Raw genomic sequence first — 27,062 nt, 5'->3', positions numbered from 1 at the left:
TTTTGGGCTTTTTGGTTTGATTTGGAGGTTTTTTAGGGATTCACGTGTGTGTGTTTGAGTATGCGGGCTGAGTGGTTTTGCAATTTTTTTCCCCAGCTACAGTTCCCTGAAGTTGTAGGAGGGGAGGGGGGGAAAGGCAAGCGGCTTCAACTTCTGAGTTCCTGCTCAGGCATTAATAAAAAAGTAAGAAATTAACTGACACTTGAACACAGATGTGGAATGGATTTCTCCACAGGCAAAATATGAGGGAGTTAGGCAATTTTTTTTTCATCTGCTTCTAGTTTACAAAAAAAGAAAGAGAAAAAAATCATTTAGTTGTGTAGTAATGAAGTACATCTTGAGGTGTCAAGGCTTGTGCCTTTTGATTATAGATTTATCACCCAGTCAGGATACAGATTTGCCATTTAACCTTCCAGTCTCCAGTTCCAGATGATAGGCTTAAGACCCACAAAGAGGGGCCAGTCTGCGTTGGGTTTTTTTTTTCCACATCATTCAGAAATTTTAGTGTTTTAAGGCAAAAGGTCATTAGCCAGACGACTGATTAGTGAGGACAGCTGATTAGTGCATGTTTTTTTGCTAAAGAAAGTGCCAGGGATAAAAGCTAATTTTATCCCTTCATTAGTTGGGCTAGCAGCAAAGGGGAATGTTCACTCATCAGGGTGCAGATCAAAGTATGTCTCGCACAACCTTAAGTCTCACCAACCTCCTTTCAAAAAAATAAAAAAAGAGCCTGATTGTTAATAAGGATGGAGGTATCAGAAAACGAACACTTGTTGCCTTTATAGTTTAGATCAGTATTTAGGGGAAAAGTTTGCGGTTAAGCTTTAGAGCTTTTTTCCAGTGTAGGCAGTCGGTTTCTGTACGCTCTCCTCCCCTCTCGCACAGCCCTGCTCAAACCCTCTGGGGCAGTTACTCATCGTTCTGCTGAGGAGGATGTGCCGCAGCACACCAGCAACACATTTGTCTGCCAGGGAGGCCTGAGTGTGCAGAGCAAATGACCGCGTGTGAGCAGCAGCGCGTAGAAATACTCACTTGTGGGTTGGAGACGCCATTCGTAGCTTACGGTTTGTTAATGCTTTAAACAACAAAAAAAAATGTCTTATTGGAGAAGCAAAATAGCTTCTCTGTTTGTAGGCAGTACAGCTGGGGAAAGATGAAATGTGTGACAGAAACAAGCCTCCAAACAAACAACAAAGCTTATGCTGAATTTAGTGGTGACGATTGCCATTTTGACCATCTGACCAGCTGCCAGCTCACCTCTTAAATCCCGTTTGAAGTGTTACTGATACTACTGAAGATTCAGACTGAAGAAAAAGGGCTGGCTGGTCAGAATGAGTCTGAGTGGTCTGCATGTAGTTTATTTTGGTTTATTTTGTTGAATTTGCCTTTTGACAAGAGTTCTCAAGATTTAATGAAGCTACTGCGTCTACACTGTGACCAATAACACTAGCTAGTTAGGTTGTGTGGGCTGCTAGGAAAACATCGATGTCAGAAGCTGAGAGAACAGCAGAAGTTATGCAGCATATAACAGTAGAGAAACAGGAGATGAGTTAATTTTAAATGAGCAGCATGATCTTAAAGCAGAAGTCTAAGTCAGAAAACATCAGATGGGCAGACTACTTCACCGCTGCTGTAGCGAGTTGTACATTTGTACTCACTGAGTTACAAAATCCCTCAAGCTATTAGTGTCATATGAAGAGCCGTCATGCTTTTATTTACCTTTAATAGAAGTGATACAGAAGGACAACTAAAGAGACAAATGTCTAGTTAGATTTATAGGAAAGCAGACAGGCTTACTGAAATTTTCATAGTAGTTGTATCATTTATATGTGTAAGACATGCTCCCATCAAAGTGGTTACTGTATTCAGGCTGACACTTATAGCGGTCCATATGAAGAATGCTGAATAATGTAAGCATACCCCAGTCCCACTGTAGCAACAGGTGGAGAACCAGCAAGGCTATCGTTCCCTTTCTTAATTTCTTGCCAGTTTTGCCAGGCATATGGCTAGAAAATACTGTGTTAATTCAACATAGTCAGATATGTAAACACTCAGAGAAATTCCTTACTTTCCCTGTGGTTGGAAAGTGCAGACTTTTCAAGATGCCTAATTTGTGCTTCTATTTATACCGACTTTGTATTTAAAAGTGTGGGCAGCCTTCCTGTAACACAGGAAAAGGGAAAATAATTTTTTTGAAGAAGGACATCTGTATATTTTTATGGCAAGAAAAGAAAAAAAGTATTTAAGTCAATTGTGTGTGGAACGCATGTCCCCTCCAGGAGCTGCAGTTATTAGAAACAACTTGAATGCTTTGTATTTCTACATGTAAATATGCATGTGTCTGTGTATGTGCACTGCAGGATTTTTCGTTGTTATAGTTTTTTCCTAATTAAAATGACTGATGTTGTAAATGTTGGAAATAATAGTTACCATATATGTGGAATAAATGCCTCACTGAGGAGCAGTTTGCTCTCCTGCAGAGTGTGGGTGGGATAATGGTTGTCTTTCAAGTGGACCAGCTTTTCAAACAGCTGGGATGAAACATGCTGTGGAGCTGGCGGCCCTTCTGTGCTGCCAGAGAGCCCCTCGACCATTTAGCAACTGAGACAGAGAGCAGCCTCATGCTCGGCTCACAGCCCTCTACCCTCCAAGAGATAAAAGACAGAACATAGAGGCCTAAAACAGAAATTTTTGTTTTCTGTCTTTTTGTTATGGATTTCTTAAGCACTGTTTAAACTGTGCTCACAAAGTGTGGGGAGGTTTGTTTTTTTTTTAACTTTTGAAAAACTTTTTTCTTTTTACAAGCTTTAGGGCAGATGACAAAAATGCTGGAGTTTCCTTTCATGTATTGCATCTTTCCTTTATTAAGGAGAGCGGGGTTACTGAGCTTAATCACTGTGTTTCTTAAGTGGATTTAAACCCCTGTTTTTCTCAAACAGTGATTGCAATGGTAGTTGGAGCCCCTCGCTAATGTAAATTCTGTCTCTAGAGGTGGGGCTGAGGCAGAAGAGGTGGGGCTAGCAACTTCCCTTTGTTATTCTCTTCCCCAATTTTAATTCCCACGCAGATTTATGGCAGTGCTAAGACTGCCTGTCTCACAAGTCGTTCCTCATGGAAAAAATGAATCATTCCTGATGTAAACACTTTGATTTAAAACATACTACTGGTATTCTTCCCTGGGTTTCACAGCTCATCTGAAAGAATTGTTCGTACCCAGTTAGTAAAGCCTGAAGAATTATCTTGAGTAAAAAGCAGTGACAGTTCAGTTGGCTCTGAGCTAAAAAATTGTGTATACAGGAATCTCCCTGGCAGAATTCTTTTTCTGGTACATCCCTTCATCTTGAAAAGGTTGCACTGAAAGTAGCTGAAAGCAGGAACTCACTCCTTTTTTTTTGCCTTCTCCCCTCTTCCCCGTCTCCTTACCAGGGATTTATTCTGCTGTTTTTGAAGCTTCTGCATCTGTCTCGGGAAGTGGGAACTGCTTATTGCACATTTCATAGGATTAACCCTCCAAAGGTATTGATTGTCCTCAGTTCCCACCGACTATGCCTGGACTGGTGATTTGTAAGGACTGGGCCCTGCATAACTGCCCAGGTTAGATTACCCGGTGTTAGTGGCATCTCAAAATCAATTTGCAACATGAACAAAAGGCCGCAGCGAGGAAAATACAGTGCTGGTTCGCTAGGTGCACTTGTTCTTTTACTGCATTTTAATTTCTATTGACAAGAATTCCCCTTCCTTTGTCTCCCCATAGAAAAGGAAAAAAGAAGGGGGAAAAAAAGGAAATTCCATTCTGTTTCTCCAAATGCAAACTGGTAACTGGAAACACTGCCTTAAACTGTGATAATTAGAAAGCAATGACTTTTCATGGCAACATGGCTTGCATTGTGATGGCCAGCTATGTGTGGCGCATTGGGCAGTGAGAGCAGTCCAGCAGATGAGCTTATGGAAAGGGGTCTCCATTTGCCTTGTAAAAGGAGGAGCCGGTGGGAGGTGCCTTGTTGTCTCCCTGGCACATTTTGGAATTCTGGAGGGACAACCAAGGCACTTCTTAATAGTCTTAAAGTGAGCACTTCATTTAGCTCACCTCTAGCTTTCCAGCATCACCAGGCAGCAGGAGCCTGGGACAGCTTTTTATAGTGGATTTTCCCCCAGCCTTGTTGGAGAGCCATAGGAGAGTGTCAGTGAGGAATCTTTGGAGAGATTTAGGGCCAGGGTCTTTAAAGACATTTAGAGTGTCTTCAATTTCAAAGTGAATTTGGCCTCTTAAATACCTCTGAAAATCTGGGTCTTGCTTCTTCAGCTCTTTCTGCAGCATTTTGCAGGGGAGGGGCTTAAGTGCTCTAGTAACAAAACTCTCCACTGATAGTGATTTATGGGGTGGTTTCCAAATGATGTCAAGGAGGGGTAGTTGAGAAAAGTAAAATCTAAAGCTTTTAATAAAACTCACAGGAAAAAAAAGCCTCTAGTATAAAAGCGAATTTCAGATTACTGGTGTCAGGTGAGCAACTGAAATGTTGGTCTTTAAGAAAATAAACATGTTTGCGAAAACGTTTTTGGGATAAAATTCTGAAATGTAATATAATCTTTTGATAGCCTCCAAGTAAAAAAAAAATTACTTCTCTCCAAATCAAACTTAGGTTCAGAGGCAACTTCAGTTTGAAATTTAGGAAGGTGCTGCAGACCTTTTAAGCTAGAAGTGCACTGCTAGAAGTGGCATGGAGAGATGTCCTTTCTTCTGCTGGATTTTCTCTCTCCTCAGCATGAAGCAGACTGCAGAACTGCCAATACCTGAAAGGCCTTGAAATGTAATGTGGTTGAGAAGCTGAAAGGTGGTCTTTTAGGGTTTTTTGCTTTGTTTTGTTTTTCAGTTTAGGTGAATACATATCTTCAAATATTGACATTTTTTCTTTTCATTACCAGTAGTATTAGTTTCAGCTGGAAAGTATAGGCAATGGTATGGAAAGAGGGGATCTTGGTTGTGTGGAAGATAGAATAGGATATTTATGAGATCTCTTATGGCTGTATAATTCTGTTGGACTTCAAAATTTTAAAAATATCCTGAGGATCACATTTAAAAAAAAAAAAAAAAGCCCTCTGTGGCACCTAAGAGAATTTACCTGCCAGGGTATGGAGCCTTCTGAGAAGCAGATGGATTTTGTTATTCTCTACTTTCTTTGATTGTTCAAGTGCATGTGGGATGATTTTTGTTTTCTTTTTGGTTGTTGTTTTTTTTTTTTTTTTTTTTAAGGAATAGGGATGATAAAGACAGAGGACAAATGCAAAAACACTTCTTTCACAGATTTGATTTGGTTTGTCAGCTAAAGCTTTTTTTTAGATGCTTTACAGTATGTATTTGTTGTAAATTGTCTTCATGGAAGGAGACAGAATACAGTGCTCAGAGCCATAGTATCATAGTTAAGAACTCTGGAAGAAAAGCCAAGAAATAATGTAATCCATCTCTTTAGCCTCAAGGCAGACCAGCTGTCTCTAAATCAGGAGAGAATGAAAAGTTTCTTCAAAGTTGCTGTGTCCCTTGATATGTGGACATTTCTGTCTTTAAGAGCCTTGTGACAAGTTCTGTAGCGGGTTTGGACTGATCGTGTGTCCCTACATAGTAACTTCTATAGCATCAGCAGCTGGAAGGTGGGGAAAAAAAATTTAGAAGCTATAAAAATTTGAGTTGCAAAGTTTTGATAAAGTTGCTTCTTCCCTCCTAGACATGTGCTAGCATGCAAGAGATATGGTACTTCCCATTGCTGTGTTCTCTGAAAGAAACCCAACAAACCAAACAACCACCAAAACCCTAAAATAAAAAAATCCCCCCAAATTTCCACAGCCTGATGCATAGCTGTTGTGCTTATTACTGCCACTTAAACAGGCAATATCATTATTTTTTGTCTTTTTATTAGTTATCAGAGTGCTCTTTATGCTGTTGTTGAGGCTGTGTAGTGCAAGGGTTTAGCCAAGTATGACAGGTATGTAGAGAACTAGTGGCCAAGGGAAGATAAGCGTCATTTGTCAAATTTTGAAGCATCCTGTAATGCCTGAGGTTGCTGTCTGTCAGTCAGCTTTTTATGAGTGCCTTGCCCTGCAAGCATTTCTTGGCAATGGTTTGAAAAGCATCCTCTTTGTCTTGGCTGCTTAGAGCTTTAAAGAAGTTTTAGCTAGAACTCGGCCTCATGTGGCTTTTGGTGTCAGATGTATTCCCTCTATCTGTAAGGACCTTTGTGGCTGCAACAACTCGAGTCTTTGTGGCAAAGCATTGAGAACATGTGAACCAGCAAGATGGTTCTTTTGCATTGGTGGCCTTCCATCTGGTCAATGTGACAGAGATAGTTCAGTTGCCAAAGCAGAAATTTCAAGTGGCGTTTTCATGCCTGGGAGGATCCTAGTTGGTCTGTGTCTGCCACCTTGGAAAGACCGATCTTTAGTACATCCTGTGTCATATCTGTTAATTCTGTATGAACGTCTCAGATACCCTCGGGATCTAGAGATGGCACTACGTGTCTGTGCTTAGGCAGCTGAACCCTCATCAGTTTTGTAAGTGGGTGTTTAAATCAGTGTTTCCAAATGTAGAAAATAATCATTTAAGTACAGGTTTTTTTTTTTTTATCCTTGTCTCCATTGCCATTGCAATAATTAGATTGCAGAGTAGCTAGTGTCTACAGGGATGCTCCTCTTTCAGAGTTCCCTTGTATTAGTTTTGTTGCGTCCTGGGTGCTTGTTGCTGAGATCTGGATGTGCACTGTCCTTCCTTGCTGCTGACCTTGGGGCTGCGGGGTAAGCCCAAATGTGTGAGCACTGAAGGAGAGTGTTGCATCCCAGAGGATGCCTCAGGCCAGGCTGTGGGGATCATGGCAGTGTGAGGGCACCATGGGCCTGCTCTCCCCATGGCATGGACTCGTCCAGGGAGGTTTTGGAAGGCAGAATGGTTTCTGTTGACAAGGTGTGATTTCATGATTGTCCCATGGAAGTCTCTCAGCACCAGCTTTGGCCTCCTGTTGGAGTCTGGGGTTGAACAGACCTTTGCTTTTAAGACAGTTTAAATGCTTTGGTTGCTGAACCATTTTCAGGATCGCTAGCAGATACAGCTTTATTCCTATTGATTGAGCTCAGTACTTAGGAGGAGAGCCTCTTAGCCATAGCCTCTGCTTCCTTTTATTCACACCTAGCAACCCAATTAGCTTCCTCTTAGCCTGGCTCTTGGGTAGTTTACACAGTGCTCTCTAACCTCTTATTAAAACACTGCTCAAATTACTAACAATGGGGGCTCTTGAGCCTGTTCAGTGGGTCACATCTGAGTTTGGAGATCATTTCAGGAACGCTTCCCCCCTCAGTCAGAGGATACCTTTTTTCATTTGTGATCATATAGCTTACAGCCAAGGCAGCAACCACCAGCACATGGAACCAGTACTGTACTAAGTATTAATGCACTGGTAGCTGTCTTTTAGAGTACAGCTGCTGTATTGCTGTGTGGTCATTGCCATGCGCGGTGGTGGCTGTGTACAAAGCAGCAGAAAAGGCAGTACGTTTATGGGAGTGTTTGTATGCACAGGTTTGTACACTATCTTCATACTTCCCTTTAAAAATAAGAGTGATCACTTCAAAAAAAGAGCAAAAGAATGTTTTGCATTGTCTTTCGGAATTTGTCTTGCTGAGTTTTTGGAGCTCAGCACAGATAGCTCCCCTGATAACGGAATTGCTTTCTAATCTAAATTATGCTTGTTTCCTGCTTCACACTGAATAAGGTAGCAGAGAGGGTCCCTCCTTGTTCATTTCTGTTTTCCCTTTCACATTTCAGTTCTGCCCTGAGCCATCATTTTTCCCAAACAACCAAACGGCGCTGATCCAGAACCCAATGAATTCAATGAATCAACAGCTTCTGGCTTCAGTGAACTTTGTAATAATCCCCAGTTGCCTTATATTCTACCCTTTTATCTTACCTGCTCCTCATGCTACTTGTAATTTAAAATCATAATTCCCAAGGACCTATGTTACCATTTTGCAAATGAAGAGCTGAACATTGTTATTCCTCTATCTGCAGTCCCCTGTTGAAGTAGCTTATGGTAACAGGACAAAAGTAATGGCATATGACATGCTTTCAGATAAGTGGCTGGTTACAGTAACAGCTGAGGGTAACACCATACCAAGTGTTGATGCAAATAACTAATGAGGTAGAATGTGTTGAAATAAATTTCATTCTAGCATATCACACTCCTTAGTGTAAAAAGGTACTGCATTTGACTTGTATGTTTTTTTCACCAATCTACCTACAGATAGAACTGTTGGAAGCCTCCAGCTTTGGCCTTGACTTCTGTTAGACATCACTGTTGAAATGAAATTGGGTTACTTGGGTGAACAAGGTTTGTTGGATCAAGGCCTGTGTTGTGTATAAACAGTGGTTGCTCACTTCACTGGGATGGACCAGCGTGGTACGGTGATAGGAAGCTGTTGGCACCAAAGCCATGTTTCATGCTGGACAGTATTTGAGTTGGCATCAACACCAGTGATCTACAGTGCTTTTAACAATAAATTTGGTGCCAGACATTGAAAACATTAATTGCTGCTATGATAGGAGTGGAATATTTTTTTTTCTTTTAACTAGAAGGCTGTGGTCTATACTTATTTTCACTCTTACAGGTTTTCAGTTTTTCTTTATTTGTCAACTTGAGTACAGAAAATGTAAACAAGCTTATAGGCACATAAAAGCCAAGTAGAAGAAACTCCCTGTAAATAAGACCAAAGGTCTGGCCTGGCTTTGACTGCTCCCATGGAAAAAATTACAAAACCTGAATGAAACCCAAAATGCTGCCCTGTGAAAATGTTTCTGGGTTCTTGTGGGGAAATGGCACACCTCTTTTAAAGAGGGTAGTTATGTGTCATGTACATCACAGATTAACACACATCCTACGTTTAGTAGTGCCTGCCATCCTTGTGCATTATAAACCAGAAAGGCAGGTTGAGGACAAGGGCTACTATAGTGGTTCCTCCCACAGATGTTAGTTTTGTGCGTATACTGCTCTGAAAAGATGGTCTGTACAAGGAGGTTAAAGCATGCCACACCTCTGCATCATAACCAGCCTCTCTCTCTGGGATTTTTTTGGTAGACAGCCTGTGGGGGTGCTGCTGACGTTGTGCCGACACACGGGGCTTGCCTGGACGTGCAGGGTCCTGCTGGACCAGGGGAGCATAGGCCAGTTGCTGCTGAGGCCATGCCTGAAGGCTGCCCAAGCACAAGGTTGACGTGCCTTATCTTAAGGGAGTGGCCTCTGGGCTGCCGTTAAGAAATGATGTATGCACGGATACTGCTTGTTAAGGCTACACAAGGTATGGACACAGCTCTCCGAGGAAGATGGTCATCTGCTAAGATGGCCAGCTCTGCTGGCTGTTGAAAAGTGACTGTTGTATTTTCTTAAGGTAGGCTGGTGCTAGCCTGACATTATTCTGTCATCCTGAAGCACAATACCCTGGTGTGGGAATTGTCATATGGATGGGAAGAAGTCATCTTCAACTTCAAATTCCTTCTGAGCACACCTCTAGGCCAGGTTAATTTGGCAACATGTGGCAATAGATCTTGGCTCCGGAAAATGCTGTAGTCTGCTCGGTGTTTTCCATGTAATGCCTTTTTAATCAACATTCAGACTCTATGTATCTACTTCTTGTTTGCTGTAGTCTTTGCTTATCTGTGTGTAATGATGAGAGATCAAGTGTCCTGCTCAGCTGTTTAATGCTGAATTTCACTGTTTACATGGCTGGTTGAATTCTCCCAGCTGTGGTTTCCCAGGAAGCTTCAAAAGCAGAAGGTGCTTTCTCATTCCTGCTTCCATCCTGCTGCGTAATACTTCCATGAGCCCCACATAACTGCAACTGATGACACCCTCTTATTTTGTCACTGCAGGGAACTGAGAGGTGCTGCTGGCAGGCAACATCCTCTTCAGCCTGTACACTTGCACTTCTTCAGCCTAGCCTACTTGTTCTCCTGAGAGTGCCACGCACTTGGACGATAAGGACTTAAAAACTGATCCAGAATTGATTGAGTGGAAGAGTGGGAAACCAGAGGTGGGAGCTGTAGCAGCACTCCTTCTCAGCCCAGTCTTTCTGAGACCGTGACGACTTGTATATTTTGGGTTGTAGCTATCAGAATAAAATTTGATGGCAACTCCCTGAACCTGTCTTCAGCTCTCTATAACTCTGGCTGATACCTCCTGGAAGTGTGTGTCACCAGGATGGTGGGAGCATGGTTGCCAGCATGTCGCTGTTCACAACCTGAAACCCTGCTGTGTGACATTCACGGTAAAGCCATATCCCTGTGTGTGAGCTGGGTGTATACTTTATGTTGGTATATGCATATGTCTTAGGTAGCAGAGCTGCTATTTTATTCAAACTGGCCAACTCTTTTTGTTTTAATCTAGGATGAATTCAGCATGGTTACAGTATGCTGGACCCTGGTATTACAGGATATTTGTGTGCAATATGGGATGCATACATACACTACAGTAATTTGGTGTTTTTTCTGAGGCTTGTTGCTTCCTTGTTATTTTCTTGCTTATTTTTGTAATGTGATTTTTCATATACTTCTGTATTATGAACCTTTTTGTTTTTTTAAGCTATCTCTGATATGCAGCTTTCATATCTTGGCTCCCAGCAACGTTGAACCTCATTGAAAAGTCCCTTCGTGTAAAAGCCATCTAGTTCTTACTCTCAAAAATAAGAGGCTTGTCTCCTGAGGATAGCTCCATATTGCGGGTGGAGTATAATCCTTAACATTGTTTTTTTTGCTTTCAAATAGCTGGGGACAGTAAGTCAAGGAGTGAGAACTCCCTTTGTTTCATGTAGTGTGCATTGCAGGGAAAGAATGTAACGGAGCAGAAAATGAAGAAAGACATAAAAGAATCTCAGCTCAAGGAGGTCAGATCCATCACAGGCTTAGCGTTGCCTTCAAAGATGCCTGGGACAGGTGGCAGTTCAAGACAATCAGTGGAGAAGCATCCGCTAGCGCCGAGATAAGGGATTCTTGCAGAATCCTGCTATCTGGTCCCAGTTTGCTTTGATGTAACTCTGCTAGAGAAGACTTCTGGGAGCAGGCTACTGCTTCCCTCCATGATAGGCTGCTGTTGTTCAGCCTTTTAAGGTCTCATTACAGTGGTCCTTGAGGATTAATCCTCTTTAAGGTTTACATGGGAATGGTTTTGTCTGAAGGCCCAGCCAGGGACCTCGGTACCACCTGTACAAAGCATTATTGCATTCTTTCATTCTGTTTTTTTTTTTTTTTTACGTGGCTCATATTTAACAGTATTTGACAGAAAGTAAAACCAAACATCTCGCCTTTTTTGCTTCCCTCTTTGGCTATTACTGAGTTTTTGTTGAGCACAGCTTGAGCAGTCCTTTGCAGACACTGAACCATTAGAAGTAAATTGTACGCTTCCGGTTACTCTACTTAGCCTGCTGGTTTTGGCAGTCTTTCTTTTTCTTTTCTTCTCTTGTGCCCACTCCCCTTTCTCCTTTTTAAAGGAGGGGAGTGATGATGTTTGGCTTCAGGATCAGAAATCATCCTGTTGCTGGTTTATTCCCATGCCTGCACTAGCAGATTTTGCATTCACACCATTCTGCTCAGGGAAGATGGTTCAGGATATGGGAATGAGTTATCAGCATGAAGTTATTAAAAAGACTCATCAGCACTTATAAGGGTTTGTTTATGAAAAAATGTTTGCCACATTCTTCAAGGGGCAAAGCCTGCTCTCGGTGAAATAGCAGCAAGCAGAGTGCAACAATAACGCATGCGGGAATCATACCCCCAGGTTTGGAGATGCCATAGGAAGCAAGTACCTTTCAGCTCCTTGATGTATTCTGTTATTGGTACTGTTTCTGTGTAACTCTTATTATAGATCTGTGTCTTGGAGATGGAAAAAAGGCATGCAGCCTCGATTCCAAAGAAAGGAACATTACTCTGAACTGGATTATTTTTCTTCAGTGTCACTCATTATTTCCTTAGTTGAACAAAGTGTTACAAAGTCATTTTGATACTATAACTTTAAGATGGTGGTTGAGGTAAAAGTAAGACAAAGGTTCATGTTGGATAAGTGAAAACAGTGTCAGTGACCCTGACAGGCAAAAGTAAACTTACTGCTCTGAGGGTAATAAACAGCTTAAGGGACTCGTCTCTGTCTTCCAGTTGATGTCCTTAACTTTAGCTCTTCCAACCAATATTAAGCAGCTTGATGGCCCTAATTCAAATTATTGTGAAAGATGATAGTGTATTTATTTTTAAAAACTCCATGTTTCTACCTAGAAAATGCAGCAATAGATATGAGTTGAATTCTTTTGGGGTAAAATAATGAGTTGTGCCTTGTTGCCTACAGAGTACGTGGTCATTAGTTATGTAGTGATTTTACTTTCTAAAGAAAAGGGCGCCTTCGCAAGCCTTCTGGGTTGTTTTTTGAGTTTCTGTTTGGAAGTTATGTGGTATGTTGAAATGTGCTCATAATCCATGTGTAGCAGATTAGTTTCCTTTATATATAAAAGTATTATAGGAAACCCTATAGCTTATGCTGGCTATATAAAACTGTATGGTGCCATTATTACCATAAATATGCCTGTGACCTTCATACAGTCTTACATTTCCAAACTGCACATAATTTAAGGGTAATGCACATATTCAATTTTTACTGTATTTGTGAAGATCATTAAATTCTACTGTTTTTTTTCCCTAATAGCTAATTCCGAGAGGGTGGGAGGATGAGAGAAGCAGAAACTAAGGGGAAAAAAAAAGATTAACTAAAATAAAGGTAATGAAATGTGTCATGATGTGAGGTGCTGGAGATGCCTTCAAGAAGACCTGTCTTGTGAAGAAATACAGGCAAATTCTTGGCAGCCTAACTTTATACAAATAGACACACCTGTCTGATTTATATATACACATGCAATCAAGTGCTCTAGCCGTACTCTTGATGCACATGTTGAATATATATATATATAAACAGAATAATCTATACTTGCTGTCTCTAAGATACAAATGCTTTGAATAACATTAAATTTACGTCCCCTTCTTTAATGTCACGTTAGAGCTAGCTGTTGGCGATTTAGAGTTCTATGGAACTATTCTGGGGGTTGCTGTTACCATTTCTGACTTCATAAAATACAGAGTATGTGAGATTTTTTTTCCTTCTGATGACAAATGCATGAAAATTGCCAGTGCTAAGTATTTAATTGAATTTAATGGCTGTTTGTATAATTTCAATGAAAGGTGCCATTATAAGGCATCTTTTTAGACTGAAAGTCAACACTGCAGTTTAACAACGGTTCATAATACAGCATATGGTTGTTAAGTGTGTTTCAGGTGGAAAAATATGCTTGGCTACACCGAGCCAAATTGTGACCTAGAAACAGCCCTAGTTCCTTTCCTTTTTTATCTTAAATGCAAGTGGGCTGGTTGGGACAAAGGAGAGGCGCTGATTTCAGACAGCTTGATGGGAATGTGATGCTGCGGTCCAAGGATTTGGCTGTGGAGCCCGCAGTGAGGCAAGAAATGGACAGAGTTGTCTTCTGGGCCCTCCAGCTGATTCCTGGGCTTGTCTTTACCCAGGCTCTAAGAAATAATGTCTCTTGGAGACAGGGAAGTAAAACGGCCAGCTCTTGCACTGTTTGTACGTATACCATGGTAACATTTACTAATACTAGTATTAGTGTTTTCTAAATAACAAAAGTACCTAGTAATCAGTGGAGGTCAGCCATCCTGAGAGTTTAAACCATAAAGTTCAGCCATTCTTTCATTGTGAAAGGAAAACAATATATGAAAATGAACATCTGATCCTTTCCCCCTCCCCGCCCCCGCTGTGACATAAACCAAAAATATGGCATTTGATTTTGCTCAATAGGAGAGCAAGCATGGAAAACATAACTCCTGAAAAAGAAGTTTCCAGAAAGTTACCATTGGCTAAAAGTAGGGTCTTGTAAGTCCTTATATAAATCTATTACATCAGGTGCTACACAAACCTTCCTCTATATATGTGTATAAATATATAGATGTGTGTGTATATATATCTGTATTACTTGTATTAAAAATGTTTTTCAGCTTTGGGGCTTTATACCTCTCATTAGTCTAAAATGTTTCAAAGATAGTAAATTCTGTATTTTGTATTAGTAGCAGTAGAATCTTATTTTTTTTTCTTAGGAAGGACCAAAATTGCAGTTGAAACTATCTCAGGCTAACAAGTGTGGAATGCAGTAGCAGTTGTTCAAAGTAAGTCTGATAGTTACACCAGATTGTCCTTATTTGCATTTAGAAAACACTTACCAATCTGAAAATGAAAAAAGCAATGCAACAGAAGTGTGTTTGTGTGTGTATGAAGTACTTGCCTACATACATGCCATGCAGCTGCTGAATGGTGCTGTTAGCACATACAAATTTTGTATGTAACTGCCCATAGCAGTTGTAGGTGCCAGCCCTGCAAGAAGAACTGTATACTCAAAAAGTCTACTAAATGCAGTGTTATCTGTGAGACCTGTAGGAATTCACCTTAGTTAAATTGTTTCAGTGAATTTTAGTTGCTAACTCTTATGTTAAATACTTAGTATATATTCAAATCATATTAACAAAGAGTTTGAATAGGAAAAAAAAAAAGCTCCATGGATTTCCAAACTGTGTTCCTTCAGAGCCTTTTAGGGTCTCCTTGTGCACAACTCTTTCTTTGATCTTATCTTTCCGTCAAGGTCATCAAAACTTTTCTCCTTATTTTCTGTGAAATCTTGCGCACACTGCCTTGCCTTCCAGACCTAGTGTAATCCATGTTTGAATATCGACAGGACCATCTGTTTTCCTAACTTCTCTGTGTACTTTCCTCCTTGCCCTGTCCCCCAAAGCAGAGCCATATGGGATTTACTTGTCTGTCTTCCATTTCTGTTGTGAGAAGAGAAACTTTTCAAAACTTAGGTTATTTCTGTGCAGTCTGTCCTGTTAGATCGTGTTTAGAGCTCACATGTGCTGCAAAGCTTTCCGACTTGGGAGAGGCAATATAAGCATAGCCTACAAGATACAGCAAGGACCTGAATCCTGTGTGGCAGAGCAGAATTAAAATGTCATTGAAGCTGCTCTGACAGGGTTTGGGTACTCAGTAGGTGTCGGCTCAATTCCCCACTGTCTATCTGAGCCCTGGCTGCAGCTTTGGAAGAACCTACAGGTCTTGGATATAAGGTGGCAAACAGAGGTTTTCCTTGGTTTGGGTGGTGCAGTATGAAACAGTGGGGTCTGGTCTTGGCTTTGCAGGCAGGCAAAGCTCATTCAGCGAAGTGGAGGGGCTCATCCTGTCAAGCACACAAAATTATTTTGGACTTGTTAGAGGTGAAACCGCTCCCCACCCCACCCAAAACAGCTGACGGCTTGCAAGGATGTTCAGGATTAGATCTTATAATATTCTAAAAACAAGAACAGAGATGAAGTACTTGTAAAAATAGCTTGGTAAGAAGTGATTACTTTTTGATATTTTCGTATATTGTCTATTTTGTTGTTTCTTGGTGCATACTCTATTTTTTACAAGGTGTAATTCTGGAGGAATAAAAGAAAGGAATTTTTTTCCATCTGCTCAAGAAAGCAGTTTTCTAAGATACATGTTAAACATGATTCCTCATAAGTAAAGTCAATATAGACCAGCTAGTAGTGGAGAATGTTTTCATCATTGACCCACATTATTTTTTCAAAAAATGAAACAGAACTCCAGGGGCTGATTAAGAGAAGGCCCGTGTCATGTGTTCTGTATGAAGTGCTATTTTTCTCTCAAAGCAGTATGCACAGACCCATTTCCCACTTGTAGCAACTGACAGGCAGAGAAGTTAAGATTTGTTGGAGATCTCCAAGGAAGTTTGTGGCAAAGCCACAAATAAAAACCTTTGTCTAAGGTGCTAAGCCTATGCCTTCCTAATTGACTAGAAGGACTTTCAAAGTGGATTCAAATCGCCGTTCCTAGCCTGGTTTTCAATTTGGGTATTTTTTTTAGCCCTTAATTTTATAGATGCTCTTTCAAAGTGTTTTTATTGTCCACATTTTTTTCACATGAAGCCGCTTAAGAACTGAGACTGGGTCAGTAATTTGATACTTAATTACTGTTTAAGCTGTAAACATTTCTTCAAGAACCATTCATAGTCAAACTACAGCTTGATGCGGCAATGTTAATAAATGGCTGAATTTTCAGAAGTGCTGACCATCAAGAAGGTTTTTTTAAGCTCTTGGGTGCTTGGTAATTTGAAAATGAAGAGTGTTTTCTCTAACTTAATCAAGTCTTAGATTAATAGGATTTACACTCCTTACACCTCCAGTAAGGTGAATATTTTTGAAGATTCCACTCTTGAAGCTTAACTTAGAGTTCTGATTTCTGAAAATCTTGGCCTAAACTTCTAGTCTTGAATTTGGATGTCTTCTTTATGTATATTTTGCCAGTAACCAAGGTGAAAATAGGCTGTGCTGTAATGCATGTGGCTAATTTTGCTTTATAATGAAAGTGCAGGTGTTGTCAGGTACAGTGAATGCGGCAGGTCTCAGAGGACCAATTGTCAGCCTGGCCAGTTCTACTCACACCTAGATTTTTACATGATGGGCCCATTCTTTTTCCCCACTTACTGAAAGAGTTGTTTTTTTTTTTTAAAAAAAAAAAACCAAATACTCTTCAGCTTATTGTCGTATTACAGTGTTTACTCATGTCCTTGTGTTCCATAAACTGCAGATTGTTACAAAAAGTCTCTTGAAGTTGAGTATTTGCTTTGTTGTTGTCCCTAATAAAGTGCTTTCATGCAACAAGGCTGAAACTTTGGGTACCCCCACAGAAGAAAAAAAGGAACTTGGATGGAGAAGGTAGTGCAGGAACCTCACGGAGAATTTCCCAGAAGAAAACACTCACTTTAATAGTCAGTTACATTTGTTAAGTGACAAAAGTGGAGTTAACCTGTCTTGTAGTTTATACAATCCCAGCATTTATAAACTTGAAAATTAATAGTCAAGGTTGTCATAAATCTTAACACTACCCACATAGTAAATAAGCACATTATTCTTATAAACTTTAAACTACATTTACTCAACCCTAACTGCCAGTTGAAATTTTCATTTTGGAGTAGGAGACTGGCTAAATTCTGACTATTAGTTTGAAAACCCCAAGCGCTACTCTTATAGCTGTAATGTCAAAATACTAAGAACTACACAAAAAGCTTGCATGAAAGACTAATAAAACTGGTGTATTATGCTGAGTACTTACTAATGACAAAGTCCTTAAAACCCCAAGTACAAGTCACTAGCTATACATTAAATACACATAAAAGTCTGTGTTATAAATATTTCCTTTTGAATTCTGTAAAGGATTGTACAGGAAAATATTTTTTGGAAATTTTAAGTGGAGTATCTACTTTCAAATAAACTTCTGAAACAGAGAATGTACCCTCTTAAAACAGTTTGATAATGTGATATAATACAAATGTGAAATCCATCAGTTTAGGTTACGATGTTATAGGTTCAGGAACGTGGGGAATGTATGTTCCCTTACTTCATGAGGATACAAGGACAGAGTCGAATCTATGACCTTTCTTTGCTTTTAAATTGCTAAGGTTTTGGAAGTGCTATGTTAGCTAGGTATGCTTCTGTCACCTAGAAATTTTAAACAGACTTTTGAAACAAGTTGTATTTGGAATAGGCAATTTTAGACCATCATTAGATGGAATAAATCTGTTTATCCTTGGCATTCTCCAAAATCAGGTTTTGCTATGACTTCTCCAGGTGTCCCCTTTGTTAGGAAACCTCTGCAAAGTGAGTGGCTCCCAAGGTAACTTAACTTGAACTTCAACAAAACTTTCAGAGAAGTAAATACTATGAAGGAAGATCCCACTCTTCCAAAAAACCTACCTGTGCTGCAGTTAAATGGGGGTCCCACCATGACAATTAAATGTGTTGATCTTCAGTGCCATATTCCTGTGCACTGAATGTAAACCAACGTTTCAAACCACACCAGTAATCAAACTGAATGCTGTTGCAAAACGTGTCCCTGCAGAGTGGGTAGGCGCTAACGAAATACATGGGTATTTCTGTGTGTAGCAAGAAACACAAAAGGTAGGTAATGGTAGGGTTGAGTATCTTGCAGTTACTTTCCAAAGGTGATGGTTAGTGAAGATGCATACGCTCCCGGAGATTTTTGTTCTTGATAAGTAGAGCAGGTAGGAGTACTGTATTTTCTGTCTGCTCACTGGCAGCAATTACAATATTGTATTTAATTACAGAGATAGGGTTTGTGTACGCTACAGCCTCCATAAACAGCAGGCATCAAACAATGATCCTGATTTTCTTGCCCTCTTTCATTAGCACTCTTGCTCTGAAAGAATAAAGGAAAAAACCCAAACCAAACCTTCATTACAACCTTGCAAGAGGAGATGGGGAAGGGTGTAATGAGCAGGACTGTGCTGATATGTTTTAATAAACATTGGTTTACTGCATACCACAACAGAGAGCAAATATATGCAATTACTTGCAAATTTCTTCAGTGTTTGTACTTATAAATCTCTGCCTAAATCTTCCCAGCTGGGAGTTAGGCTGGTCTTTCTGCTGTGGAAGCAGGGCTTTGTTCTCATGTTCAGCTTTGGCTCAGTCTGGAATAATTCAGAAACGTATTAGATAGATTGCTGCTCCCAGAAGGCATAATGAAATAACCTTCACTCCCAGCCTTAGGGAAATAAGCACACAATCAGGGTTTGGGCAGATTTCTCGATTAAACAAAGAACTAACTGTGCACAAATTGCTGCAAAACAATTTGTAAAGAGTCCACTTTATAAATTTCTTGCAGATGTAAAGCTGATATTTTTTAATCAGAATGGCAGGGCTGTTAAAGTTGAAATGTCTTCAACATTTTCCCTGTGCTCCATAATTAGTATCAGAAATATTTAGATTTAAAATGGAATTGGTAACACATCCTGGGTTATTTTTGATTTGGTTTTGGGAGTCAGTAAAATGCAATATCAAACCCATGCTAAAATCTCCATTTAATACATACAGTGAACTTAATCCATCTGGAATAGATTCAGGATAACTTGGTGCTGTCAATTTTTATTTTGTTTAATTTCATATGGTGTTCAGCAAAGGAATGAAAAGTTATTGTGCTTAATGTTGTTGTGACTTAAGGTGTTCTCCGGTCAAATTATTCAATAAATCAAAATCAGGCTCTGGTTGTAGCTGCTAAGAGTTGTTTAGAATAGGATATTTAGGAGATTTTTAGCAGCTTTCTATTGATTGAACAAGACACATGTGTCATGCAAAAAGCATGCAGTATTTTGATGAATAGCTGTATTAGATGGCAAGTCTGGGGACCCAGTAAACACAACTTCTTATTTTACTGGCCTTTGTTTTTAACTTGAGGGCTTCAATATAAAAGAAAATACCACTTGAGTGTCGTTCTGATGCTTTACTGCTTATCTATGACCTGTGCTCTTATCCTCTGAAATCTCCCCCAACATTTAAAAATACGTACATATTTTCTATATGTTAGCTTGCCACCGATTACCTCATTCTTCAACTAATTAGACTGTTCCAAATCCTGCTCTCACCTAAATGCACAAGGATATTACTACAATTTGTGAAGAATGGTAGAGATTTTCAGACCGTCCTTTCCATGAAGCAACATTCCTGCTCCTTAGGCTGGTATCTCCCTGCATCTCTGGCTCTGGTTCTCGGTCTGCTACGTCCAGGTACCAGACCTGAAGCCAGCAGACCCACAGTCATGTAACGGAAAGCAGAATCCATTTCCTTTGTCGCACACTGAAGAGGAGCTGTGCTTGTATCAGCACAGCTGTCAGCAGATGCTGGTAGGTCCTGTTTCTACAAGCACAGTGTTCAATTTCAGATTAAACAGACTGGATTTTTTTTAAAAAAGTGAACTTCCCTCAAAATGCATGCAGTTACTTGCCATGAAGTTGCACTGCTTTCTAAACCGGCGCAGCTGGAGTAGTACACAGCCAGCTGCTGCCTGGACCAGCTTGCAGAGACCGAAAGTGTCGGTACCGAAAGTGTCGGTGCAACGTGGGGAGCTGCTCCTACAAAGCTTGGGCACACTCAGTGTTCTCCCTGGAACATCATCTGTCTGCTGCTCTGCACTGAGGGTGCGTTATCAGTCAGGGAGGTTTTGACTTGGAGGCTCGCTGCAGTGTTTTAGCCTTTGTGGGTAACATGTAGTTCCTCGTGCTGGCCCAGCTGGCCTGACGCTGCCTGTCCCTCTCAAAGGAAACATACGAGACATAAGGAGGAAGCCTGCTCCTAGTACCCCATTAAATTAATGACAGAATTGGAGTTTCTAGTTGTGTAAGTTTATCTGTGGTTTGGCTGCGTGTTATAAATGGGGAGATAAACAAAACTATATTAATACATCCTCACTGAAGAATGGACTTGCCACACTTCTACATAAGTGCCTAGCACCCATGCTCATCTTGTTTACTTCATACACCTGGATCAGTTTATGACCTCATGTGTAAAAAGAGTAGAAAAAAGACTAAAATGGTTTCAGGAGGGATAAGTGCTAGGGCTGCTTGCTGTGAAGGGAAGCAGTGAAATGGTAACTGGTATCTTGAGCTAAAGAGAAAAAAGACGCAACTGAATTTACTGGGAAATTCATCTTATCTTGTACTCTGTTTCATGTTTGACAGGACCTTCTGACAGCTTTTACCCATCAAGCAGATATGAAACACTTTTCAAACTACTTGTATTGTGATAGCTGAACCCAGGGTTAGGAAATGAACTTTACAGTTATAGTGGACATTTAATTAAATACAGTGTCGTTCTGCCAATAGAGACTGTAGCAACTGCTTGAGGTGCTCTGCTTGGAGAATCTGCAGTGGCATGTTGAACAGGAAGGCCCCAGCTTGATTTTCTCTTAAAATTGCATTTAAATGTACACTAGATACACATTCATCACTTTAATCTAAACTCTACTGTAAATTAACATGTATAGCCTCTGAGATCATACACTTTCACAGAAGTACTCTAATGAAACTTGGCAGCTTTCACCCCGTAACATCATTTGTTCCATTCACTAGCAAAAGCAGACCTCAAACAAGTCAAAACTGTGCTCAGTAATGAGTTCCATTATTTTTCTTCATGTTTTTGGAGTCTCAAAAGCCTCCTGTCCCGTGTCTTTATTTTACACTAAGTCAAAAAAGCATGACAAGCCTGCAGATGTATCAAAGGAAAGCTTTCTCATGTAAAATCCTGAGATGTTTGTCATTTACCATAAACAAGCGTGGGACTTCAATTAGCATGAGTGACTTGTTGTCAGTAAGGAAGCTTGCTTCTCAAAATCGGTACATTAGCTGCTTGATGTTCATGGATGCTGTTACATGTACAGTTGCCTGTCGCCTGGATGATTCTCCTGTAGTCTTTTGCATCCTTACTGATAGTCATGTAATGCTGAGATGAAAACCAGGTGCCAAAGTAGGCTCATAAATATAAAGGTTTTGTTTGAATTAACCGTTTCTGTTGACCTCATGGAAAAGTACACGCTATTTATCACAGGAGCTCCACTGAGGCTGGGCTGGCGAACGACTTGGTTACAACTATATGTTGTGAAAAGGAAATGAGGTGAGTGTTGCTCAGTTTTGGGGTGGAATGAGGAGGATGAAACTTGACATTCTGTGTTTCTTCTCTGTAAGGGGAGGCCAGCATAACTCAGTTCTGGCCATCTTAACTTACAGCAATGAGGAAAAGAAAAAAAGCTTGAGGAAAAAATGCATTCATGCAACCTGTGTATCTGGGGGAAAGTAAAACAGCATTTCCACACAGTTTGTCTGTTGTGTGAACTGTGATGTCTGATCTGTCTCAGCTCAGAGCTCTGACGAGCTCACAACATAGCAGGGTAAGCTGGAGAGAGAATGGGCTGCTTCACTGCACCTTGAGTGACTTAATTTATGCAGTCTTAAGGTTTCTGTTAAAGAGGGCAGATAAACTTTAAGTTTATCCTGTACGTAAATACGTGCTCTGCTTTAATTGTGTAGGCGCCACTATTAAGTAAGGTACATTAAAAAGCTCTGGACTTTCATATTTTCAAGCAAGTTTGTTTTTTTTTTCCCCCTCATGGTCTCATAGTTAATAAATCTAATGTAATTCAACTTGAAGATTAAAAAAAAAAACAACAAAACATGCTAGCAGTCATATATGCATAGGAAAAAATTACTGGAATGTAATTTTTTTACAGATCTTTCACCTTCCCTAAGCAAATGATTTTGTAGTCATTCACTAGTTGATAGGTTTTATTGCACTGATTAACCTTTTATGTCAGATAAAAATAACCAGGAAGACTTTGCTGCATCCTTACCCATCTTTTTGTTTTTCCCCTAAGTATACGCATATGTATTTCTTTTAAAATCTATTAATATGTGTAAATGTAGATCCTTTGTGAGTTCTGTTGTTTTTCTAATGTTGAATAAAGCATTAAGTATTAGTAAACTGAAATAGAAAGAATTCTAGTTGCAAGGGAAAGAAAATCTGTTCTAGAATAAATGTCTTCCCTGTAAAAAATATGGCCTGATTCAACATAAGGGCTGATGACCTGCTGAAGTCTTTCACAGAAGTCAGCATTGGTCTGCAAGCCATAGGTCGATGGCTTTCAGCGTGTCTATATGGATTAACCACACTGTGTCTTCTGGGGCTATTCCGATGATCTCTCTAGATCCATACTTGTGGAAGTGGGATCAGGTACCCAAGAAGTCAGAGGAGAGAATTTGTATTAATAATAGTAATTCATTAAATACCTCTGTGTGTGGGTATAAATTCTAAAGTAATAAAGGAAAAAACCCAGAAAATACATGGTAGAACCATGCTGAGTTGAGTTGGGATTTATAGCACACTTGGAGTTCCCAGCGATTACACCATGTTGCCTAACTGAATTGTGTTATAGCCCAGCTAGAAGCAGGGGAAGAGCATACAAAGCCTCTCAGCAGAACTGAAAGCATCTTTCTGATACCAGAAGTGAGGAATGTCCATTCCAGTTTCCAGCTATTCCTGACTTGGATTGCTTCTGTTCCTATGTGTTTTTTCTTGGCTTCTGCTTACTTTGTACTTTATTTCTGTCAGAGCTTTTCCCTTCTCTTTGTGTACAGTGCCTCTGCAGCATGCTTAGATAGTGATTAATGGGAACCCTGACTCAGAACACCTGGCCACAGTGAGTCTTTCATTTAACAGTGGATAAGCTAGCAAACTTTAGGGCAGAGAGCTCACGTACCTCATTCTGGTGATCACGTTTAAACAGCAATCCCTTATATTCAGATCCCACGATGTAGGAGGAAACTCCATATGCAGCTGATAATATATGTGCATTTGTTGTCACTTGCTTTCAGCTTGGGTCTCTGTAGTGCCACACAGGTTTTGTTTGATGTGTCACTTTGTTTTGTCTTTATTTTCCATGCTCCAGAATCCATAGATATCTTCCTCCTCTTTCTGTGAAAGAAACTGAAGATGCTCCCTGTGTTTTCTGTGACTCTGCCTGTGGTTAGTTATTTCCACATGGAAGTCAGAACCAGCTTCCTGGTATGAGAATACCTCTGCTGCCCATTTTTATTGCTCTGTACATGTATGTATTGCAGAACCTTCATTACATAGCTTGCATTCTGATAGCTCCTTTTTTTTTCCTTTTGTTTGTCCTTATTGAGAAAGGAATGGTTGAAAGATGAAGGCTAAGAATTAAGATCACCATAATAAGGGGAGCTAAAGGTGGTGGCTGGTGTAAGGTTTGGATTTTCCGTTAGCCAGTGGTGAGAGTTGGAAATGTTCAGAGCAGCCCGTGGCATGTAGACACCTTCATTAAGATGGAGTGAATTGGTCCTGCAGGTACTTGGGTCCTTGACTTTTCTGGCAGTGTAGAAAAAACACCTTAGACTGAGCACTAAACTTTTGGACAGGTCAACATAGATGTCTTCACACTCACTCAAGTGCCTAGTCTAAGATACATGTAAAGTGGATGTAGACAGCATTCAAGAAAAAGAATACCCATCCTAGGGATGAAAACGTATCAGCACTCCAGATGCACTCTTGTCACCAAGCTCTCAGATGCCTGCTGTGTATATATAAGCTGTTCTCCCACTCTGTGGTTCATGTTTTACATGACTAAGTTTTGTTGTGGAACTCTTTGTTTCTGATTTACCTGAAGTAAAAGTGGATTCATCTGTGTTCATGGCTTTATTTCACTAAGTGTCCTTTAAACTCTTCTTACAAAGCAATTCTTCTGCATTATTTTGGACACATACTCTTTTTAGTCCTTTTTCTGTAGCTTTTACCAATTTTTTTTTAAAAAACTTGTTGTTTCTGTCCACAGGCTGGACACTTCTTATGGCTGTGTTTGCTTCCACTGTATATACAACCATGATTCCTGCTGCCTCTTGCAAGGTCATGCTGTTGGCATTTTGCAGACTCCATCTTGGAGGATTACTTCTGCTCGCCCCAACAGATCTGAGGCTTGTTACCCTTGGTACTTTGTGATTGTTTTGTTTTCCCTCTAGAACTTGAATTCAAATCTAGCCTGGTCTAGTCTGCAGACAGAATGGCAAATTCTCACTGTTTTTTGTAAGTATTAATCATAGGGTGTTTTTGGAGTTTCTGATCCCTGCTGTAATCTGATCTCAAATTAAATATTCCACAGGCTCTCCAAACCTGCGTGTTTGACTCATCTGTCTCAAAAGAGTAAGAAATTAATTTAAAGCTTTTCCCTTTAGGAAGCTTTTAGAGCAACTGATATCTTTCAGAGGTTTAAGTTTCAAAAGTCTTTATGTTCCTGTAGTACAATTGTGTACTGTACTTGCATTTCTTCACACAGCTGTCAACTATGAAACAAACTCAATTCTTCTGACCAGTAATAGTGAACTTCAGTCGTAAAGACATGTCTTGGTGCCTGTTGCATGCCAGCTAGTCAATGCTTAGGAAGTGAGCCATTGTCTTGACACAGAATTCAGGTAAAATTTGTTTGCAGTTGAGAAATTGAGCACAATGGATATTCTCCAGGATGCCTTTGAAACAACAGGAATTGGCAAGAATGGTGTTTGGGGGAAAAAAACCCACCTGGCAGCAAAGACAGAAGAGGCAGAAGTGATGCCTGCCTAATAAACTCTGGAGAACAGAGAGGATCACTGATGCTCATTTAGAGAATCTGGCCTTTTTTTCCAGCAAGGATTGCGGTGCTACAGTGCTGGGAGAAACTGTGGACAGAAGAATGAAGCAAGTGTGAAAAAACAAGGTTAAAACCAGTCCTCTACATTGAGAATCCCAATGACTTCTTGACATTTGTCTATGTCCAGCAGACAAATAAGCAACAAATGACAACAGGAAAGGCTTGATGTAAGCAGTAGCAAGACACAATTCATGTGAAGAAGCTGTAAGTTCATAATAATGAACAGGCAAAGAGGAAACTAGCTTCGTAGGAGGCTGTGCCACATCTTGATGGAAGGGAGAAAGAGGTCTAAGCAGAAGGCTCAGCAATTGGCCCTCTTGTTATAGGAAGATCAGAAGGAATTAGATATATCAGCAGTGCACACGATTAATATGTATTCTCCCAAAGTAATGAAGATAGCCACAGAGTGGTAACATCAAATAAAGGTATTAACACAGATGGAGAGGTGGGAAGACTAAGGGGATGTGATAGGAATGTGATAAAAGGCGTATTGCACGCCATTCCCAATTGGTCAACACATTTTGTGGAAAAGATATAGGAATAAGGAATTGATTTATTAAAAAAAAAAGAAAGCTGTTAAACTTCACTAAACTTGAAGATGGGAACAGCTTGGTGGGCACACTGAGATACCAGTCTGTAGGGACATGCCTGAAGTCATAGGTATTTCTGTAGTCTCAGCTACCTTATAGATGTTTTTCTCAATAAAACATCCATTTAACTTTAGAAGCAGGAAGTCTTCTCAGACTAACTGATGTCACCTTTTAGAATATACCATGATACATCTGTTCAGCATGGAAGATCACATCCTGCTGGTTGAATGAACTTGTGCTGAACTGAAAATAAGAATCTTTTTATTTGTGAATGATGGACAACATGTACGCTGTACCCTAGTTAAGTGTACACAGCTTACTAGATCCATCTGTAATAATGACAATGAATATATATATAAAAGAAAACAAAATAGACTGTGCCAGAAACATCAGTAGTGATCAGGGACTGAATATATATTTCTTTTTAAATAATCTTGCCAAAAGGAATTTCTTCTCTTTTCCTTTCTATGTCTGTACTTGAATAAAAATTGAATTTATGCAAGAGGGCAGGGCGGCACCAAAATACCTAACCTGTTCTAAAGGTAAGATACTGGAAGAAAAATAAATTATTTGTTACAAATTCAAACCCTGAGAGAGAGATTGAAGAGATGCAAGGAGAACTTTCTTTGCTCTGCGTGGCAGTTCTACACTTTGGTCAGGCAAGCCCAAGGTGACAAGTTGTTGACTCAAAAGACTCTGCAGGAATGTTAAATGGTTACTGTTATTTAATACTTACCCTCTATTAAGTGACAGCCTCTTCTTTCCATGTTCAAAACACTTTTCGAGCACGGACTAGTTTGCAAGGCTGGAGGCTGCTCTTTTTTTACAGGCAGGCATCGAGGTCTTAAATCCTGCGGTGGAGCTGAGCTGAGGAGGAGTTACAAATAGGGTTTTGGCTTTCACTGGTCCCTGCTCGCTCTTTGTGGCACAGAAACAGTCTCAAATAGGTTGTCTTACTCCAGGGGTTATGACTGGTGAGCAGAAGTCTCTTTTTACCTGTGGTAACTGAAGGCTGTTCATTTAGAAGCTCTTTTACGAAGCTCTTGGCGTACAAACTAAACAAACCCTGGCCTCCCCTCAGGGCAATCTTGCAGCTTTTCCTGCTGGTTAGGGAAAACCTAAAACTCCTTCATTTCGAGGGGGGCCTGGGCTAAGTTACATTTAATTTTTTGTGTTCACCCTAAATAAATGCTATTCTATTATTCTAATGCCTTACTGGGAGCTTTACAGTTCTTATGGAGCACTAAAAATAGCACGCTTTCTAAAAACGTGTTTTAGAAAGTTTGGAAAATTAACTGTCAAT

General features: G+C 40.1%; 1 protein-coding gene across 2 annotated transcripts in view; it reads left to right on the top strand.

Annotated features, from left to right (window-relative positions):
- The window catches only part of GLI3 (GLI family zinc finger 3), a 195,821-nt gene that overhangs the window by 50,137 nt on the left and 118,622 nt on the right, over window positions 1–27,062 (top strand). The gene's annotated exons all lie outside the window — the stretch shown is intronic.

The sequence above is a fragment of the Chlamydotis macqueenii genome, chromosome 2, assembly GCF_036417535.1.
Source record: "Chlamydotis macqueenii isolate bChlMac1 chromosome 2, bChlMac1.mat, whole genome shotgun sequence".
Taxonomy (NCBI): domain Eukaryota; kingdom Metazoa; phylum Chordata; class Aves; order Otidiformes; family Otididae; genus Chlamydotis; species Chlamydotis macqueenii.
This window is presented reverse-complemented; position numbering and strand designations above follow the sequence as displayed.